The sequence below is a fragment of the Bactrocera neohumeralis genome, chromosome 5 (assembly GCF_024586455.1).
Source record: "Bactrocera neohumeralis isolate Rockhampton chromosome 5, APGP_CSIRO_Bneo_wtdbg2-racon-allhic-juicebox.fasta_v2, whole genome shotgun sequence".
Taxonomy (NCBI): domain Eukaryota; kingdom Metazoa; phylum Arthropoda; class Insecta; order Diptera; family Tephritidae; genus Bactrocera; species Bactrocera neohumeralis.
This window is the reverse complement of record NC_065922.1, coordinates 74,464,867-74,480,357: the sequence shown is the minus strand read 5'-3', so window position 1 is coordinate 74,480,357 and position 15,491 is coordinate 74,464,867. Positions and strand designations below refer to the sequence as shown.

The following is a 15,491-nucleotide window of genomic DNA, read 5'->3' as shown; positions in this document are numbered from 1 at the left end:
TTAATCAGCTTAGACCAGTAGTTATCGGTTTTAGTACTTTTTAATGTGAAATTTTTCTTCTTTTGACAAAAAGTAAAACAAAAAGTAAAACAAAAAGTTTTTTTTTAAATTATATTTAAAGATTTGGAAGTTTTAGTATGAAAAAATGCCAACTTTTTACTTTTCTTTCAAAAAATCGTTTTTTATAATAGCTTTTCTTTAAACTTTTGTAGTTTTTTTGAGTAAAAAAGAAATAATTAATATAAATATTAAAATTTTATTTTTATGGAAGTAAAATAATATTAATTTTTTAATATGAAAATATATAATTCCTTATAAATTAAAAAAAATATAATTTTTTCCATTTTTAATAAAACAATAATTTTAATTTTAAAAAAATTTTAATTCAATTAAAAAAATTTTATTTTACTTAACTCATTCTAAATTTAATTTGAAAGTTAGTTTTAAAATTTTTTAAGAATATTAATAGAAAATAATTGCATTTAAATTTGTTTAAAATTGGAAAAAAATTAAATATAATTTCTTAGCATCAACTATTTGTTTTTAATTTTTTAATTGTAATTTTGAAAACTTATTATTTTTTAAGATTACTTATCGAAAGAATGCTATATTTAAAATTAAAGAAAATAAAAATTGATAGAAGTAAATGTTTTTTTGTTCTTTTTTTTTCTTTTTTATGTAAATGTTAAATTTTATTTTCCTAAGATTAACAAATTATTATTTTTTCTTCAATACAAATTTTGAAAAACCATTACTTTTTAAAATTACTATTCGAAAGACTGTTATAATTAAAATTAAAAAATAAATAAAAATTAAAAAAAAAAATATTTTTTAAATTAAAAATGAAAAAAATTTAAAATTAAATTTAATAATTTTTTTGAAAATATATAAAGATTGATAAAAAAATATTTTTTAAATAAAAGATGAAAAAAATTTAAAATAAAATTCCAAAAAAATTATTAAGTTTAATTTAAATTTTTTTAATTATATTAAACTTTCTTAATTATAATTAACTTTTGTTTAATTAAAATGGAAAAAAACTTAAGATTAAAAGGCGAAGAGAATTTAGGTTAAAAATTTTCGTAACTAAAAAAGTGTAGATCGCTATCTTTGACATAAAAAAAATTATAAATAAAAAAACTTGGTATTCAAAGGAAATATTTTGTAGTAAAAAAAGTGTTTCTTCTCAATTTTTATTATAATTTAATTTTTAGAAAAAAATTTTGGAAACTGAATTATAATTTTACTAAGTTTTTGAGTTAAATTCTATTTTGGAAAACCAAAGTAAAGAAATATTTTTTGATCAAGATTTTAGTTGTTTTCTACATAATTTTTTCTTTTAATCTTTGTAATCTTTTAAGATTACTAAATAAATAAAAATTGCAGAAATTAAATTTTAATTAAGAAAAGAAAATTTAATAAATTAAATTTTTTAAATTAAAGATGTGGAAAATTTAAAATTTTAATTGAAATTTTTTAGTTGCATTCCTTTTATAAAAAAATGTCTTTAAAATTTATTTATTTTTATTTCAATTATTTTTATTTTATTTATTTAAATTTGGTTTTCATTCGATATAAAATTGATTAAACTTTTCGCTTTCGCTGCAATTTTTATTTATTTAAAATATGACTTTGTAAATTTTTAACTAAACTTTATAGATAATAATCAAATTACTTTAGTTTTAATTTTTTGAAGGAATTTGATATTTGGCACTCTTATTTCAATCATTTAGTACAACAATTTCCCGCCAAAATGTATTTCACTCTCTTTCCACTTATGGCACTTCTCATTCACTTGCACTGTAACCACATTGATATATTTGCCCGAGCCAACGCGTCCGTTCACGGCGTTGTCAAACGCATGAATGATTTACTGCCGAGAAGTTTTTCATCTGCCGGCTGATGCTGTGTAAACACTGCATTTGTGTGAAAGCAGGGGCATGCCTTTCGTGTATTCAATGTGGTCAATGTGGAAAAAAACTGTGGAACGCGAAAAAGAATGCTAAAGAGCTTTTTTATCACACCTGAGAGCTTCGGAAAAAGCTTTTGCAAATACTGCTTTTTGTCTAAGTAGTCATAATAGTTGAAGAAAGCTTCAGAGTGTACGAAGTATAAAACAAAACCGGTTTTGAAAGCTTTTTAAAAAGCTTAATGGGTGTGTGGCTATCAATAGTTTTATAAAAGCTTACTTTTAGAGCTTTGGTGTCTGTTAGCAAATTGAGGTATTTTTAAGTTTATTTTAAATGTAAAATAGAAATGCTGAAAAGTTGGGTTCAAACTTTTTGTGCATTGAGTTGCAATTATTTTCCAATATATTCCTCCACAATTTAAAATGTTCAAATAAAATAGTTACAAAAAAAATCAAACAATATGTAGGCTTTCACTTTGCAATATTTATACACTCATATAACATATGCATTTGTGAGTAGGCTGAGCCGTGACCGAAATTCAGTTTCGCAAAGGTGCTTTATATGCTCGCTTGTATTTGCGAGTGTGTGTGAGCTTTGCATGGCTTAGTGTTACAATGCCACCGAAAGTGCGGTTGTGGCGGTTAGCGACAAGTGTTAAATTTTACACCAACACATCGGCACATACACGAACATAGTGTGCATACAACGTATTTCAATGGTGAGAGCGGAAAACTAACCCAAATGGGCAAAGGTCGCGTTGGAGCGGACACGAGCGGCATATAAAAGAGCTATAATTTAAAAGAAACACACACATTTGCAAATGCTTGTGTAGCTGTAACTACAGATTGTCGAATTCGTTAAATATATTAAATTAAATTAAGGAAATTTTAATGAAATTAGTATTAAATTAACTTAATTTAATAAAATTACTTATTTAATTAAGTATAATTAATTATTTATATTTTTTGTTATTAGTAAGACCCTTTTTTATTAAATACTTTGTTAAAATTGATAATATTTAAATTATTTTAAACTATTTCTATTGTTTCTCTTTTAAGAAAAATTATTGTAACTAAATTTAATATATTGAATTAAATTATTTTAAATGAAAAAAATTTAATGGAAACTAATTAAATAATATTTTATAGTAAATAAAAAATATTTTTAATATTAAAATTTAATTTTTTTAACCAAATTAAAAAAAATTACTTTACTTAATTAAAAAATTAGTGCAAATAGTTTAGTTAATTTTGATTACAACCGAATTATATAACTAAGAAACAAAGTTAAATTTATGCAATACAAAAAACTAATTAAAAATGTATAAAAATTAAATTTTTAAAATAATTAAACATTTTGTTTAAACCAAACCAATATAACACTTAATTAAGTAAACTATGTAAAAAGTAAATAAATAACAATATATAAAATTTGAGATTTTAATAAAAAATAAATTCAAAGATATACAATTTATTCTAATTAAATTTATTTAAATTTGAAATTAACAAAAAAATTATGCCAAAATTAATAACATTTAAGCTTAACTGAAATAGATATATTGAAAAATTTTTACATCAAAATAAAAAAGTTTAAAATTCATGAAACTTAACAAAAACAATTTAAAAAATTAAATTTAAAAAAATTTAATAAATAAATAATTAAAAACTAAATTTTTGTAACAACAAAACTTTAACTAACGTAATTTTATCAAGTAAATTAAAAAATAATTAAGTTCTTAAATAAAAATTATGAAAATTAAAATACTTAAGGTTAAATTAACAAAATTAATATTTTAATCTTCAGTTTTGGAGTACGAAGACTTCTCATTGAACTTAAAAAATAATAATTTTTTAAGTAAAATAACTTTAACTAAAATAATTTAAACCAACGCAATTTTATAAATTAAATTAAATATTATTAAACCTTTGTAAATTAAAATAACGAAAATTAAAATAATTAAGACTAATTAAAAAAAATTAATATTTTAATTAGAATTAAAAAATTAAATTCAATTAAAGAGTACAGAAATTTTCGAAGTAAGTCAGACATAAAATAATTAAAGATAATTATTTTAATTACACTTAATATTTAGAAAAATATACAAATTAAATTTTAGTAATCGAAATAAAATAATGCTTTGAATCGATCATAACAGGGATCTCACTTGGACGGCTAAAAACGGTAAGCTGTAATTATTTATAAAACGTAAATTTATTAAAAATTAAAAAAAAAAATTAATTAAAAAAAATATAAAAATTAAATAAAAACAATTAAAATCAAAATAAAAAACATTATAAGTCTGTAATATTTAGTTACGTTACATACCTTATAAGAAAATATTTTTTAATAATTTAATTTAATAAAAATTGGAAAATGATATAAAAAATTCGACAAATAATGAATTACAAAAAAAAATTGTTTTAAAAAATATTTAAACTATTTTAATGCAGCTAAAAACGCCGATCCGTAATTATTTGTAATACTTAAATTTATTAAAAATTAAAAAATAAATAAAAATAGAATAGAAATAAAAAACAAAAATGTAATACTTAATTATTTTACAAAAATTATATAAAATTATATTTTTTAATAATTTAATTTATTAAAAATTGGGAAATGGTAAAGAACTTCGACAAATAACGACTTGCAAAAAATAAATAATAAAAAATATGATATTTTGAAAATTTTTTGAAATAAATAAAGAAAATTAATATTTATTCAAAGAAATAATATTAAAAAAAATAAGTTAATTTTTCCAAAAAATATAAAAAAATAAATTGAAAAACTAAAATAACTAACTCAATTTAATTAAATTAATATAACAAATTAGTTAATTAATTTAGTATGTGAACACATTTGGCTCTCCTTTCTCACAAGCACGTACAGCAAACGTTAATTGCCCTTCAGCTTTTACCCCCCACCCAACTCAGTTGCCACACACGGCCAGCAAATTGCCTACCGCTCACATTGGGGACTTTGTTGGTGTTGCTCTTTGAATTACGCGATAATTAGAGTAATTAATTACGCTGTGGCTGCAATGCAGAGTTGCACGGTTGTAACATAAACACATGCGCAGACATACATACACACACATATATTTCCAGAGTAAATGTAAGGCGCTAACTACCTGTGGACAGTCAGGCTTTGTTGCGCCGAAGTAATTTTGGTATTGAATTTTTTTTTGATCCGCTTTCAGCTACATGCGTATATGTGTGTGCGTGTGTGGTTGAAGGTGTGTTAATCTGTGCAGCTTTTCACAAATGTATTCATTTTCAGTCAGATAAGTGTGTTATGTTCGAGTGAATAATTTTTGCCTGCCCTTTGTTTGTTTGCAGTTCGCTTCGTCTATCAGCGATCGTGTAATTTCGTGTAATTTTGCTTATCTGTTTATTGTGTGAGTGTTTGTGCAACCGATGGCTACCTCGAGATACGATTTCAAAACCGCAAGCACCGCATCCATTCATTTGTCGCCGTGAAAAGTGAAAACTGCAAATTATTTTCAATCGCGTTTTTCGGTGAAAATTTAATGAAACAGAATCAAAAAGTTAAGTAAAGCAAAAAATGCTTAAAAATATGAATTGAAAAAAATTATAATAATAAAAAACAAAAAAAAAAATAGTAACAATGGAAAAAGTAATAAAAGTTAAAAGCTTAATACTTTAAATATTTTTTTTAATTATATTAAAAATACAAATTATGGAATAATTTTATCATAAAAAAGTTTTTTTGATTTTTTTAGAAAAAACGTTAATCAGACAAATATTTGCATTTGTTTTACTAAAAGTTTGTATGGAAGAAAAATGCTATAGTAATCCGAAAAAAGATTATTTAGAAAAAAATACAAATTATGGAAGAACCATTTTATGCATAAAATCATAGTTTTTTTTTAATTTTTTAACCAAAAAAAAAAAAAAAATGAGAAAAAAATAAAAAATATTAAAAAAAAAAAATATTAAAAAAACTATGTAAAAAACGGATGTCAAGCCGAAAAACCCTTTGTATAAAACTCAAAAATTAATAAAATTTATAAAATATAATTAAATCCATTTTTAAATTAATTAAAATTAAATAATATTTTTTTAAACGGTCTGTAAAAAAGGGATGTCAAACTGAAAAAAACCTTTGCATAAAAATCAAAAATTAACAAAATTTATAAAATATAATTAAATTAATTTTTAAATTAATTGAAATTAAATAATTTTTTTTAAACGGAATACAATTCTTCACAAATTAAAAAAAAAATAATAATTCTCAAATTTTATGTTAAATTTTTAATTACAAATGCATTTCGTGATCTAAAACTCACACCAATATCACATCACATGAAATGTTCAGAGTCACCTGAGTACTGCCCAGGCATGCTGCATGTGTTTTTTCAAGAGCCAACTGTCAAGTAGTTGTCAGTTAGGTCAGCTTTTACTCTTAAATCACATGACTTCTAGGCGTAAGGAGAGTCACCTGAGCACTGTCCAAGCATGGCGCCCTCTGGTTATATAGAGGCAACTGTTAGGTAACTGTCAGTCTGGGCAACTTGCGATTTTTAAGTCAGATCCACATGTTTTTAGATCGAGTTGCGAAAGTCTCCAGAGCACTGGGAAAGCAGGGTGTCATCTTTTATATAAAGCAAATTTCCAAGTAAACGACCAAAAGGATACTTTATGATTTTGAACCGCGTAATTATTACATCAAGGATTGAAAGTCACCTGAGCTGTGTCCAACCAGCGTCCTCTTTTTATATAGGTCAACTGTCGGCTAACTGCCGGTCAAGCCACATCGTGAAATTTCTATCACTTCAACATCACATCGCATCTCACATGAAGGATTGATAGTCAGCCGAGCTTTGGGTGGGAATGCCAGCTAGTTGCCGGTCAGATCACTTCGCGACTTTTAAATCACGAAAACGCACATTACAAGTTCAATAATCACCTAGATAGTCTGCTCTTTCTATAAAAAGTCAGTTGGGAGCAAATCTCATCTTGTGAGATTTAAATCACATCGCATAAATCCTAAATAGTCAAATAAGCATTGCTCAGAACTCCTCCGATATTTATGTCACTCCTTAGGGTATCTTTTTGCTTGTCAAAGAATTTCCACTGATGTATATTCTGCCTAAATGAGAGAACTGAAGATACCGCTTGTCACCTACACGCACTCTCTACGCTAATCACTTAATACCCTTACTTATCACATTTTCACCTACGCTTCAGCTTTGTTCACTTTATTTCCAACTCTTTATAAGCAGCCAATCACTTTAGCTAACAGACGCCTACACTGACGTGCGCTATATTTGCTTACGGAGCAGGCGTCTTGAGCATAATTTAAAAAGAAAATTTAATTGAAAGCAGAAGTAATGGAAGAGGTGTGCTGAACAAAAAACACTGAAAAGGCAGCATTCTTTATAACTATATATTAAAATATATCTAAATACATATACATATATCCGTATATACTTCCACAAGCGCATTTTTATAATATTTCAGTGCTGACATTGACTTTGTGGTCGGTGTACTCAGTTGCCAGTAGGCTGAGGTCGGACTTGTTTACTACTTGCTGTGGTAACTGTTGCTGGCAGTGCGTGCGCTTGGATGTATTTTTTGCTTATTAATTGCCTGGCTTTATAGCTTTTAAAATGCTTACATTTTTCACATGAAAAACACACACACACATATATACATACAACTGTATTTTTATTTATTTATCAAACACTAACTTTGCTATTTGCTCATGAGTTGTGGTCAACCGCCAGTGATATTTATTATGCTGGCTGGAGCTGCCCACAGAGATTAGAAACAATTATTTCAAATTCAAAGAAGAAAGCAAGAATTTTAGTAAACAACATTAAAAAAAAATGAAAATGATCAAATTTAATAAAAATGACAAGTCTTCGTGCCAGTCTGGGTATTAAGGAAGGGTCAAGGGTAGAGCGTAAACTATGGTATATATTGAAGATATTATTGTGGTATAAAAAATATGTAGTTTACTTTTAGGCGAAAAGCTTTAGAGCTTCTCATAACTTTCCACAAGAGGCGGCTCTGCGTTATATGAATTGACTCAGATTTTATCCGGCTGGATCTAATCCTGTTTGGATTGGTGAGCAAAAAAATCAGTTAATGAAAAAAACTTGAATTTCTTATCAATGTGGTATGTGGTTAGGATCATACTGGACTAGAGGCAAGGCCACTTATGGTATCCGAGGGGAAAAAAGAAGGATTGCGAGTTGACTCATAAAATAAACACAAATGTTTAAAAGTCTTTCACATCGAAAAATTAGTTTCACATGGCATAATGTAAAGAAAGGTTGTTGAGTTAGCTAAAGGTAAGTAACCTCAGGAAAAAGTAAACAAAAAGGTTATTGACCCCAAATGCAAACAAAAGTTGTTGTCTAGGCTAAATATAAACAAAAGGGTCACTAACCTAAATGTAAACAAAGGGTTCAATGACCTAGGGAAAATTTAAACAAAATATTCACTAACCCAAATGCAAACAAAGGTTGTTGTCTTAGCCAAATGTAAACAAAGGTTGTGGAATTGGCTAAATGTGAACAAATGTTCTGGACTTGGCTAAATGTAAACAAAATGGTCATTAACTGCATAAAATGTAAACAAAGGGGTGTGTCTTTCGAAAAGCATTTAGGTTAAAAGAGAAAGTTCATTTAATGGATCTTCCTTGGCCGAGGAACGAACTCTGCTTATATATTAATTGACTATATCCATTGAAGTTATATTAATATAGGTTTATTCGTGGTCTCTTATGGTATTCCAACATTAGACATACTATGACTTCTTCAAATTTTCGAACTATCTTTGGTAAAATAATCTCATCTTCGTTACATCCAGTATATTCGTTTATAAGAACCACGAATCCTTAAGTATCACCAGTCTTAGTAAGAACCAGTGCTATTTAATGTGCCTGTACCACGGCTTCGGACTGTTTCAGATAAGTTGTTGGAGCCGTACATTAAATATTTTAATATCGTCTCAGATATATCAAAGGAGCGCTTGTGGCTTCTATGAGCTAGAAGAGTTTTGGTTGATTGGATATCAAGTATTGCTTCTAATGTAGATTTAAGGACTATATGATTTGAAATGGATTATCTGTAAGTTAGTCGAGTTGAATAAGCCGTAAACAGCTGAGAAGACAAATATGTTATCACGCTTATATAACCATTCTGTGTTCATTGCTATTGCCTCGAAAATCAGCGAAAATGTTGTTGTCATTCTTACTTTCACTCATACTTTTCAAACCTCAAATGTCTTGCTAAAAATTTTCGCGTACTGCGGTCACTTAGCAAACTGCCGTGCTCTCAGCTGTGCATTTGCCCTGCTACTCGCTGCTCTCTCAGTTAATATTCTTGTCTTTCCACTTTTTCAACTTTTAACCCTTTCGGCCAAGTTTATTGCCGTGCTAATTTTTCAATGTCCCTTTGTATTCCACCTTTTCCGTTACTTAATTACGCCATTACTCCCAAAATGTCCTTGTTCTAAAATAGTCCCAAAGTGTTTGAAAATTCTTATGCCCTGTCACTGACATTGTTTCCCCGTCCATGTACTGTTGTGGCGACTTACAAGACATTATGTGGAAAAAGTATGCCGTGCACGTCAAAGACTGCACTTTTTTCTCACTTCATTTACGGTCTTTGTTCTCTTTTTCGTTTCGGCTCTCGGTACGGTTCATTTCATTTCACCCTGTGCTTTGCGGTTTTATGCGTTCACTGGCTTAATTAAAAATTCATTTGGCCCGACTGTGCGGCAATTAATCGGCCTTTGAGGTAATTGTGTTGCATGCCATCGACACAGCTGGATGTAGCGACAGTCAGCCTGCTTATGCTCTTTGAACGTCTCGGCCAAGGCTCTGCTGGCTATCACAAACTGCGTTGTGACCAACTTAGCGCTGGAATTTAATGTCATTGTGTTTTGGGTGATGGGCCAGACTATGCCAGAAGCGTGGTTTGTGACACCTCCAACATGTCCCACAGATAGCTTGTTTTCACGGGGGACTTCCGAGTTAGCACTGACAGTCAGCTCATAAGAAGTGTCTCTAGGATGCCATTTTCACTTTACTCTTTTTTAGGGTGGACCATTACGTAGAGTTTCAGCCGTCTGGATCCGAACAGGTTATCCCAAAGTTTCCATTCTGCCGTGCTGTTGTGTTGTAAGTTGTGTCTTTAGATCTTGTGGAACCCGCCAACTTAAGTACGGATAGAATTTATGACCGGTAAGCGATTTGAAGCTTTCTTTTTTGGGTTGGTAAATTTTTTGTTGCCTTTTCAGACTTCCCATTTCATTCCCATTTTAGCTTCTGGTCAGGCAATTGCAACTCTATATATTTATTGGGTGGATTAGTAAGTTTAGAGTTCTTCTCATAATGAGAGGCTGATTGGAAACTCTGAAGTCAGGCGAACTGTGGGTTTCCAAATGGTCCCTGATCATAAGATATACTCTTTGTACTAATCACCTAAGTCAGACGAACTCTAGGTTTCCCATCTTATTTCAGGGTTTTCAACCGTCCCCTTGGGCTATAAGGGCTAAAGCGCATCGACTTACAGTCACAAAAAACAACGGAAATTGCGTATACGGGAAATATTCTACCTATTATTCTATTCTTGGATAGGGGTCTAGTAAGACGATTTCTGTTTTCTGTAGAGCCTAATCTGCGGTTGAATGAGTTCAAAGGCTATCTAAGTTATCAAATCGGTCTTCGAAAAACGAGTTCATAAAGATTCCTTTCAGTTCCGTTATGGAAAGGTTGTCCAATAACCGCCAAAGTAGATCCCAGAAGGGCGCCTGGTAGCTTAGTTCCAGGTTCTACTAGTTTTGGTTAGTAACAATATAACAGAAGTGAAGGAGGAACTTCTATCTTGCTCTGAATGGAAAGCTTTTATCTGAACTGGTTACTGTTTAGCTCTATAAGCTAGTTTTGAGATCCAAACAATCGCTCTGAAGGACTAATAAGCATTTGACCCTGAATTTATCTAGCCGTTGGCTGTTATTTCGGGGATCTAACCCTCTTGGATCGGGTACTTGCTGCAACAACAAGTACTAGTTGGGTCATTATTCAAAATCAAGGTTCAAAATTAGCGCTGAATCTCCAATACTCCGTCTATAGTCTGTACCTCCAACTGTCACCTTAGCCTCACTCTTTTAAATTTCATAAAGCGCTAGAAAACAGGACACCAACAGCATATCTTTGCTAAATTTAAAGCGAAATTGCCTTTGAAGCGCTTAAATGTGTTATTTTTACTGATTTAAGGACACAACATTGATTTTCACCTTTCGCGTTAAAAAAACAAAATAAACGACTAAAAATAAAATCACTCTAACTGTTATTATTCTAAGCGAAAGCATAAATTGGCGCAACAAATAACACACCTTTAATAGCTATTTACGACGGTGGCAGCGGCAGCGAAGAAAAACAAGCGTTAAAGCGAGATTTATATTTGCTTGGCAACAGAGGTCGCGCATACGCCCAGGCGCACCACCAACAAGGCTGAGCAAGCGCTTCTCTATCTAGCTGTGTTTATTTGTGTGCCTGTGTTAAATAAATATGATTGCAGCTTGTTTTATGACAGCAGCAACAGGCGAACGAATGAGCGAAAATAGACAATAAGCAACAGCAACAAAAACAATGCGTAAAAATAAAATTAAAAGAGATGAAAAAAAGGCGGGCAAAAGTAGCAAGCTAAATGAAAATAGCAATGCTGCTGCGTTGAAGGCCTGAAAAAGGCCTCAGACAAGTTGCGTAATGAAAAACAAGCAGCTCTGGCAGACACACCAACGCCAAGCCAACAGCACAGTTTGCTTACATATGTGTGTGTGTGTGCGATTTTGCCGCCACGCCTACAGCAGATGCGTGAATGTCATAAAAAATGTAACGAATGCTCGTCGCTGTGCAGTTTGTTTGATGCCTCGTCTCGGTTTAGATGTTTTGGTTGTTATTTAGAGCCTAAATGTATGCCAGCGTATGCTTCGTTGGTATGCGGGCGAGACAACTGACAGCTGTTGCAGGTCGCAAACAAACAAAAGTTGCCAAAAAAAATATTTTTTCGATGCCCTCAAGTCTGCTGCAATGCCGCACTGTTGAAGCTGTGTGTGTGTGTGTGTGAAATATTTTTGGCATAACTTTTTTAGTTCGAAAGTTGCTTGAAAACAAATTTACGCTAGACTTAAGTGCCAGCTAAATGCTTTGTAGGTTTAGCAAGTGGCGTTGGTGTGATGTGAAACGGCGTTGGCGGGCTTGAAATGTGTTTCACGGTTAATGGTAAATTTTTATTATAAATATTTTTTAGACATCTTTTGGAAGTTATGTCATATTTTGACAGACTTTGTTGTTGTTAAGGTTATGCTGAGGTAGGAGTTTATTTATTTTCTTAAAGGATGCTTTAGGTTAAAATAGAATTTTAACTTATATGATGCAACATGGCGTATGAGTGACGTGAAATCTTTAAAAAAATGTAATTAAACATAAAATCTAATAAGATAATAATAAAAAAAATTTGTGAAAAACAGTTATGACGTGGAAAACAAAAAAGAAAATTAAAAAAAAATTAAAAAATTAAAAATAAAAAATTAAAAAAAAGTATTTAAAATTTTTAAAATTAGAAAATTTTCAAAAAAAATTATTTAATTTTTGTTCAGAATTTTTTTAGAATTTAAAAATAGTGAAAATCTGTCTGGAGGAAAGATTTAAATTGAATGGTGATTATTTTAAATTATTTAAATATTTTAATTAATATTAAAGACAGAAAAACATATTTTGCGGCCTATCCTACAGTTTCTATGATTCACTTTCAACGAATTCGCTTCAACGCGCAATAAACTGCACACATATACTCAGTGTAAAGTAAAGCCTTGTTTATGTTCAATTTGCGCGCAATAACTCAAACAAAATATTGAAACAACAATGGAAGTTATTCAACTTTAATAGACTTACAAGGCAAATCAAGGAATTGTAAATTAATTTGTTTCTAAATGCATGTGAATTACTATCTTATCAGTGCTGCCAGCTGCGACACTTCTTTAAGCCGCTTAACTGTCTGGAATTTGGCAAATAAACCGTTGCTTTGTCTATTAGGCAGTGACACCCCATAATCCACCACTGTCTTGGCGAGCTAGCTAATGAAAACACACACACACACACACGTACAATTGCAGCTCCGGCTGGTTTCGACCACTATGAGCTCAAGCTCTCCCCCTGTCCATCTCCCTGACTCACACTTTCATCTTCAGTGCCTTCGAAAATCTTTCACTTGCCTTGGCTGCGCTTTATTGTTGTTGTATTGCAATAACTGTTGCCAGGCAACAGGTGAAAACAATGGGTCCATTCATAGAAATATGTCGTAAATGCATTACTCATTTGTTGTTGTTGTTACTGTACTCGGCGTTTCATATTATTTGTAATAGTGCGCTATAAATGGCATTGTTGTGTGTGTGTGTGTGTGTGTGTGTGTGCCTGTGTATTTGGAAGCCTTTATTACGGCTGCTACGGGGAATTTGTAATAGCTATTCACAGCAGCGAGCGTTGTTGTGCAGCACAATAGCAACAACAAATGTGTGAAAACAATGCTTTTGGCAGTAATTGTATATCACTCATACGCCTCGGTCAACATGTCAGCCAATAATTAGTTTTAATGAAATGAAACCACACAATTTAAATGTTGGTTATGTGCGCTCGAATGCATTGATTATCAAAATGAAAAATAGAAACAACAAAAACAACGACAAAATGTATCTGCTTTGCAGTGTTTGAGATTATCGTAGGCTCATAGCTTGACTATAATGAAGCCCTGACTTTCGACATTTGAGTTGCCCGGTTATTCAGGAATATTTTTAAGCCAATATTTTTAATAAAATAAATTAATAATATAAAAATATACTAAGAAATGGAATTTTCAGAAATTTTTGAAAATCTTTTTTAAATTTTCCTAGCATTACTCATTTTAAAAATATATTCTTAAATAAATTTTAGTTTTCATCAAACAGGGAAATACTGAACGTATTGAAATATATAAATTTTGCAAATTAAAAAAAATAAAATTTTTACAAAAAAAATATCATTATTACAAAATTAAAAAATTTAAATTTTTGCAAAATCACACACTAAAAATAAAGTTTTTCTTCAAAACGATTATTAAAAAACTTCGAAATAAAAAATTTTTGATTAAAAAATTAAAAACAACAAAAATTCAATTTTTACAAAATTATCAATAAGTTTATTAAAAATTATCACATTCATTAAAAATTATCAATAATTTTGTAAAAAATAAATTTTCTTTTTTAATTTGTTATAAATTTTGTTTTTTTATTTCGAAATTTTTTATAACTTTTATAAAAAAAGATATTTATAAGTGAAGTACACCACACAAATTAAAAATTTTTTGTAAAAATAATGAAAATTATGAAGAAAAACTTTATTAAAAGTGTAATTTAGTACAAATAGATTAACAAACAATTTAAAATTTTTTAAATCTCAATTTCTTAAAAGTTTTAATTAATTTAATTTCAACTATTTTCTATAATTAAAATTTTAACTTGAAACTAAGAAAAACCCTTAAGGGTCGATTTCTCAATGCCGGGTTAACAGCCATCTGTCAGTTAAGTTCTGGTTAAAAAAAAATTATGCACATTTTCTTTACAAGTTTCGTATATCACACACAATTTGAGGAATTTCTAAATCTATTTAAATTACCTTTTTTATAGCCTTTAAACATTTTTTTAAACTGTAAAAAAAGAATAAAAAAAAATTAAAAAAAAATAAAAAAATATTATATAAACAAAATTAGTTTTAATAGTAATCAATTAGAATGAAACTAAAAATGAACTTATTTCGAAAATTTAAGAAAAAAAGGTATTAAAGAGATGTGAACTTTTTTTAGCCACCAGTGTGTGTTTCTTTAAATTTTTGGAAGTCGAGAAAAATCATTTTAGTTTTATATTTTTTCAACATAACATAAGAATATTCAATAAATGAACACAAAGGAAATATTACTTATTTTTTTAATTAACCTCATATTAATTAATTGTTAAATTTTTTTTTAATTATAACTAATTTTTAATTTTAATTAATTTTTTATTTTTTATCTCGAATTAATTTTTTTTTAATAATGAATAATTTTTTTGGTTTAGTCAATATTTTAATTTTAACCTTAATTTTAATTTTAATTTGAACACTGTGAACATTCTTTCAACTCTAAATGTGTTTTCTAACAAAATTTTATTGGTCGAACGAATTTTTTTGTAGCAATTTTCTTCTAAATACGAATTTATAATACATAACATTAAATTAATTTCTAAAAAAATATATATAAAATGAAAGAATTCGTTCGAAATTAATTTTATTTTATGAAAAAATACTATAAAAATTATATGTAATCTCTTTTTTTTGGAATTAAAAAGACTACAAAAACAGAAATCAAAATTATGAAAAATATATTTTTTTAATTACAAAAACTGAATTGAAATTAATTGCAGAAAAAAAGTCGAAATTCACAGTTGTGTAACATTTTTCGCCACCAGTGTGTGCTGAAATAAATTTTTGAGAGCGAGCAGCGAAGTAAGCAATGACAGTTTGAAATCTTAGTTGCCA

The 15,491-nt window shown here is 28.8% G+C and overlaps 1 protein-coding gene across 5 annotated transcripts in view; it reads right to left on the bottom strand.

The window, feature by feature from the left end:
* Nucleotides 1-15,491, bottom strand: part of LOC126757897 (calcitonin gene-related peptide type 1 receptor) — a 160,421-nt gene that overhangs the window by 46,923 nt on the left and 98,007 nt on the right. For 3 of the 5 annotated variants that reach the window (XM_050471797.1, XM_050471798.1, XM_050471799.1), the window contains exon 1: nt 1,676-1,862. The exons of the other annotated variants lie outside the window; for them this stretch is intronic. The gene's annotated coding sequence lies outside the window, so the exon portion shown is untranslated. Of the gene's footprint in view, nt 1-1,675; nt 1,863-15,491 lie in introns of those variants that run through there. 5 annotated transcript variants of the gene reach the window in all.